This window comes from Benincasa hispida, chromosome 7 (genome assembly GCF_009727055.1).
Source record: "Benincasa hispida cultivar B227 chromosome 7, ASM972705v1, whole genome shotgun sequence".
In the NCBI taxonomy this organism is placed as follows: domain Eukaryota; kingdom Viridiplantae; phylum Streptophyta; class Magnoliopsida; order Cucurbitales; family Cucurbitaceae; genus Benincasa; species Benincasa hispida.
Genome location: NC_052355.1, coordinates 41879070 through 41886336, shown reverse-complemented (window position 1 = coordinate 41886336; position 7267 = coordinate 41879070).

Sequence of the window (7267 nt, the reverse complement as noted above, 5' to 3'; positions counted from 1 at the left end):
ATATACCTCTTATTAAACAAGTTAATTTTATTCAAATTTCAACTAATTTTGATTTTTCTTAGATATATATATATATATATTTTTTTTTTGATTTTTTTTTTTTTTATAATTGGAGTAGGTCTAGAAAATAGATACATTCCGAGATGCAACCAAATTTTACTTTATTATATAGGTTGCTTCCATGAATATAAAAAATAGAAAAAATAGGTAGTTATTTCAAATTTATTAAACCAATAACAACAATCAACTTGCATTTAGGTTATTTTTATAATCAAGTGATTACGTTCACCAAAACTTCACATATGTAGTAAAAATAATTGTTTGCATTAAGTCTCTATTTTTATCAACCTATATATATTAGGATTATATTTCATAAGTATGCGTGTTTAATATATATATATATATATATATCATTCTTTCTTGAAAAAAATACACATAAATTATTATTGAACAATTTATAAAATAATAATAATAATAGGACACCAAAACTGATTTAATTGAATCAAATGGTCCCACGATCATTGGAGTTCCGATTTTTCTTCACATCGACAAAATGGTCCAAATTAAAGAAGTAAGAAAATAGTGCGGTGGGGGCAACATTTTTCTCAACAATAAAGTTGCTTTTCCTAATAATTCTATTTCCCCCCTACCAATAATACATTGGAGTTTTATCTCACATTTTCCTCATATATATATTACAACTATGTTATTTTAAATTTACAAATATTATAATATAGTCTTTCAACTTTGAAGCAATATCCTAATTTAGTTTATAATTTTTCATAAAAGGAAAGTCCTTTTAAATCTTTCTTATAGAATCAAATCCATTTAGAATCTCAATATCTCTCTTATTTATCGGTGTTGATTTGGTTGGATTAGATTGAAATCCTTTTCAAATTCAATTCAATTGTTTGAGTTATAAATTTATTCAACTCAAATAACCATTGTTAAATAATGAATCCAACTCAACCAAACCATTAAATATATGAATTAGATTGGATTGGGTTGAGTTGATTTAGGTTACTCGGATCCTTTATTTAAAATTTGAGTTTAAAAATAAGTAAAATGCTAGTAAAAACTTTATTTAATTATTCTCATATATTGAGTTAATTTTGAATTGAGATTAATAATTCAATCTCAATTTATATTATGAATTTTTTTCCAAAGTGCTAAAAATTATTTTTTTAGGACGTGTTAAAAGAATAAATTACCTAAAAAATTATGAAATTGAATAAAATTTAAAATAAATATATATGTGTACATATAGTTGTATTATAAGTACTTTTTAAAAAATAAGTTCGGATTGGTTCGAGTTCGGTAGAGATAATTTTAGGTGGACTCATGAATCAACTCAACTCAACCTATTAAATTTTGATTTATTTGAACCAAACTCAATTCGAATAAATTTATAATCCAACTCAAACCTTACGAAATAGGTTGGTTGATCAAGTTTTTCGTGTAATCAAAATTTTTTAATAACCCTAATTGAAGTAACTTAATCTGGTCAGAGAACAAATTTTTTATTAAGTGATTTACTAAAAAATTAAATGAGGATCATAATCAAGGTACTTTTTTACACGTAAAACTAAAAAAAAAAAAATAAAAAATAAAAAAAGGGACACTTTTAAAGTTTAAACCATATATTTAAAATGGTCCAAAAGTGTTAACATCAAACTAACATAATTATGAAAGTTAAAAGACAAAAAATAATTCAAACTATATATAGAATGATTTAAACCATATATTACATTAGATAGGTGTCCCTGTCCCATTTGGAGTAGAAACAAAAAATTAAAAATGAGAAATTTGTAACGTGGGTGACCATCTGATGACGTGGAAGGCGATGATTGGGCCACGTATGGAAGTTGGTGAACTGTTATTGATGTCTGGCAACCAATTCCGGGGATGATGGGTCGGGTTCGACATTAATAAGATGGAAATAAAAATTATAAAAATTATAAAAATTAAAAATAAATAAATAAATAAATAATTCAGATGGATCTTGTGGCGCTAATGCCTTGGATGTGATAGGGGTATGATTGTAATAAATGAATTTTCTGTGTTAGTTACCAAAAAAAAAAAAAAAAAATCCCAACTCGAAAATGTCGGTTGAATAATTATTCGTTTTTCCTATTTCCCTTTCCTTCATTTTTTTTAATCTTTTTAAAAAACTCTGTTTATGGTACACACTGTACAGCCTTTTGCTTTTATTTATTTATTTATTTTCCTTTCAAAATTTTTATTTTGGGTGATAGTTCGCTGAAATTCTGAGGTTTTTTTTTTGTTTACTATCCAAAGGAAATAATTTAGAGGATTAGGTATATTTATATCTATTCTATTCATTATATATATATATAATTATTATTTCTTTTTGAATTTATTGTTATTCTCATAAATGAACTATGCAAAATAGTCAAAATACATTTAATGTATAAAATTATTTATTTATTACCCTATGAAATTAGATCGTATAATTTTGAAGAGGAGAGGAATATCATAATCGTTAATACCTAATCAATTTGTTATGTCTTATATTATTATCAACTTTGAAGTTGAGAGTTTGATTTTCTACTAAATAATGGAGGAATATCATTATTGTTAATACCTAATCAATTTGTTATGTCTTACATTATTATCAATTTTGAGGTTAAGAGTTTGATTTTCTACTCTCGTAATGAAAAAAAAAAATCATATTATCAATCTAATTTAACCTAGCATTGCAACTTCTAACTAAAAATGTTAGGGGTTAAAGTCACCTTCTCTTAAAGAATAAGTAGTTTTGTTTAAATACAAACAAATCATGTTAATTTTATTTATTATTGTATCACGTTCAGTAAAATTAAAATGAATTACATAAAAGACTGTTTTCAAATAGAGTAAATGAACTAAATTATTTATAAATATAGCAAAATATCACTATCTATTTGTGATAAACCATGATAGATATCTATAAGTATTTGATAGATGTATATCGTAGTCTATTGTCCACTGATAGATGTCTATCGCGATCTATCATTGATAGATAGTGACATTTTCCTATACTTACAAAAAAATTTAGTAGTTTAACCATCTAAAACAATTACCCTTACATAAAATTAGAGGCAAAGTTTTAATCTGGTTTTAAAAATGAAAAATTAGTATTGATATTATTTTTTGAGGACAAACTAACAAATATTTCAAAACAGTCTATAAAATAAAATGTAAAATGTTTTCAATCTTAGTCGAGGTTGGAATTCTCAGTTGAATTTCGACAAAATTGTAGAAAAACAATTGTTTCTTGTTCAACATGAGAAACATTAGGAAAGTAATGAGCTCTAAGTACAATAGAAGAAGCACGTTATATTTATTTGATTCTTTTACGTATTAATTTTTAGTATTTTTCTAAAAAAAGAAAGAGAAAACAAAACAAAAGAAAAAAAAAAAAATACTTTTATCTTACTAATCATTATATAGTACTAATGGGTGGGAAAAAAAAGGTTTGTCTTAAGACCCGTTTGGATTGATTTGAGAAAAAAATGTTTTTCAAAAATTTATTTTTACTTAAACACTTTTGATAAAAAAGGATTAAAATTTGAAAAGCTATTTTGAATTGTTGTTAAACACTCAAAATTCTTCCAAAACGACTTATTTATTAAATTAAACACTTGAAAATGTATTCCAAACAAAGACAATTCTCCTTCTAAATTTAGGAAAAATATCAACTTCTACCCTTAATCTTAAGGATTGTATTAATTTAGACCCTAAATTAATAATTGTATGAATTTAAAATCTAAACTTTAGTAAGTATATCAATTACACCTTCAATTAAGTTTCATTTGAAAAAAAATTCATGAGAAGCTTATAATCATATCAATTAAACCCATAAACTTTCATAAACGGATGGATTTACTATCTTATTCATAATTTCCTTTGAGAGTCATTTATGTATCTACTTCTAATCATCCATTTTGTAAAACTGGTATTTGAAAAAACACACATATTTGAAAATCAATACATGGATAATTTTCAAAAGTAATCATTATGAAATACTTAAATTGATTGACTTATGAAAATTTAGGAGTTTAAATCGGCACGAATTATAAGTTTTACATGATATTGGTCAAATGAAATTTAGAAGAAGATGTAAATTGATAAAAATTCAGAGCTTAAATTGATATGATTACTAGTTTAAGATTTTAATTGATATAACCTCTAAACATTTAGAGAATAAATTGATATTTTTCTTTAATTTTATCCGTTGGCATATTTTTGCCAGACAAAAATGAACTTCATTTGGGGATTTTTTTTTTTAATCTTTATTTATTTATTATTATTATTATTTTTTAATTGATCCTCGCATCTTGATAAATTTTTTTTATGTCTATCAGAGCATAGGTTGGTGGACAAAGACACCAATTTTTATCTAAAACCCCAATGATAATTCTTACAATTTTGAATTAAAATAAATAAATAAATAAAAACACAACAAAAATTCACATTTTCAGTTTTAATTGTTCGAATTTAGAGGAATTAAGATCTAAACTCAAAAGAAGAGAGCAGTTGCCATTTTTAATTTAGATTAAATTATAATTTAATCTATAAACTTTCAAAATATCTAATAAATTAGAAATAAATTAAAATTTTTTAAAAGTTAAGTTGAAATATTATTTTGGTCTATGGAGTTTGAATAATAATGTTCTAATTTAATTCTTAAACTTTTAAAATTATCCATTTTAGTCTCCAAACTTTGAATATTGTTTTATTTTAGTCTCTAAACTATTAAAAAGGTTTGTTTTAGTCCCTTAACTTTTTTAAAAAAATGCTTATTTTAGTCCCTACATATTACGATTTTGTTAACTCTTTAACAAAATGGTGAATTGACTTATATTTTTTGATAACTAGTCTACCAAATAAGCTAATTAAATTAAAAAAAATCTAAAGTTTCAATTTTGAATAAGGTGACAAATCAGGAAAATTTAAAAGACATTTTTAGTTCAAAATTTTGGTCTTTTGATGTGGTGGTTGTTGGTATTTTACTTCACCTTCATCGTGCTTAATACATCTAGAGCCTAGTCATAAAAAATACAAGCTTCTTCACATTTCTATTAAATAGTTAACATAATTTTATAGTAGGGATTAAAATAAACAATTTTTAAAGTTTAGGGATTAAACAAACGTTTTTAAAAATTTAAGAACCAAAATAGAACCAGACTAAAAATCTAGAGACTAAAATAGGATTTAAACCTAAAAACTAATTAAACTATTAGATGTAAATTCGAGTTTTATGTCTTATAAATCTTAAACTTTTAGTTTTGTGTTTAATAGGCTTATAATTTTTTTTTAAAAAAATAAAAATTTAAAAATTAAATTTATAATTTAAGAAGTTGAGAGATTAAATAGAAACAAATCTCAAACTAGTTAAGAAATAAAATTTAGGTTGGATTTGAATAAAAAATTGAAGTGAAATTTAGTTATAAATATAATGTGATTGGTGAGTGGTGGGTGATAGGTAAACTAACAAAGAGCATTGGCAATGGGCAAGAAATTAAGGAGTCAAGAGGGAGATATGATAAACTCATAAATGTTTAGTGGATAAATGTGACTTTCATATTTGAAATGAGTGCTTGGAAGTTGACAACACCCCAAATTGGTGGCACTTGCTTATCATCCCCTCCAATTTATATCCTCCTCCATCTCTTCAATTCAAAGCATCCACTTCCAAATTATTGTTAGAATCAAATCACCAACCTATGAGCTCAACTTGTTCAAATGTTTTGGCAAGAAATTTTTATTGTTTTTTTTTTTTCCTCTAATCCAAGATTAAAATATCAAAGTCGATATTGATATTGAAATTTCAATTTTACAAATATATCGATAAAATAACGATATTATCAGATATTTATGTCAATCACGACATTTAACTAACAAAAAAAAGGATAATACTGTTACAATTAAAGACGCTAAGAATCAAACGATAGATAATTCATTTCATAAACCACTTTTTCGTAGTGACAACTCAACTAACTATGATTAGTTAAGATAAAGAACTAATCAAAGAATCAAATTTCTACCTCATGAAGACATCATAGTAATTTAATTTTACTCGATACAAAGAATCCTAATTAATCTAATGACGGAAAGACAACTTAAAAGGTGGTGGGTGCAATATTTGTATATTAGGTTGCACTAGAGACAGTGATGAAAGATGGGATTATATAATATATAACATATGACAACTATATTTATAAAATTACATAAAATTAATATGATCGAAGATGTGTTTTTTGGGTATGGAAACAAGAGAGTACATATGGGTACCACATTTTCTTTCCTTCCTCACAACTGTACTACAACTTCTTCAATCAAACCACCCACAAGATTCCCTAATCCTAAACAATATTTATTTTTTTAAGATTGTTCACTGTCCTCTTTGTCTCCACTACATATAATCTATTTATATAATCTAAATAGTTTCTTACAATAATATATTAATATATATATATATATTATATAATATATATATTATATATATATATATATATATATATAATTTACGTAAATTTATGAATTTTGATCCTACAATATTTGATGATAGAAAACTTTTAGACTTCTCATTTTTACTTAAATTGGTGGTTTCTATGATCTAAATTCTTTGAGATATACTTATATAATTTAGGAAAAATTACCTTTTTAGCCTTTAAATTTTGAAGAATATGTGTATTTAGTTCATGCACCTTTTTAGTCCCCAAATTTATAAAAATACATTAATTTGGTTCATAAATTTTTAAAATATACCTTTTTAGTCATTGAATTTTTAAAAATAGGTTAAATAATTATATGACATTTTAAATTAGAAGAATAATTTTTAAAAATTACGTCCTCCCCAAAACTATTTTTTTCTAATTTTAAAAAGCATATAATTATTTTTAAGAAATCAAACAAAAAAATCTTCGAGGAATTAGTTTTTAAACCTATTTTTAAAAACTCAAGACTAAAAAGATACATTTTGAAAATTCGTGGATCAAATGAACCTATTTTTATAAACTTGAGAACTAAAAAGATATATTTTTAAAACTCAAAAACCAAATATACATATTCTTCAAAATATAGGGACTAGATAAAAAACTCTTTATCTTTCAATTTGAAAATTTAATTAAAGGGAAAAAAATAGGGGATTTGAGTAATTTTCTCTATAATTTATACACATTTAGACACTATGGCAGCACTTCAGTGGTCCTATGTATTATATATCTCGATCATAGAAACTTCTAAAAAAAAAAAATAGTAC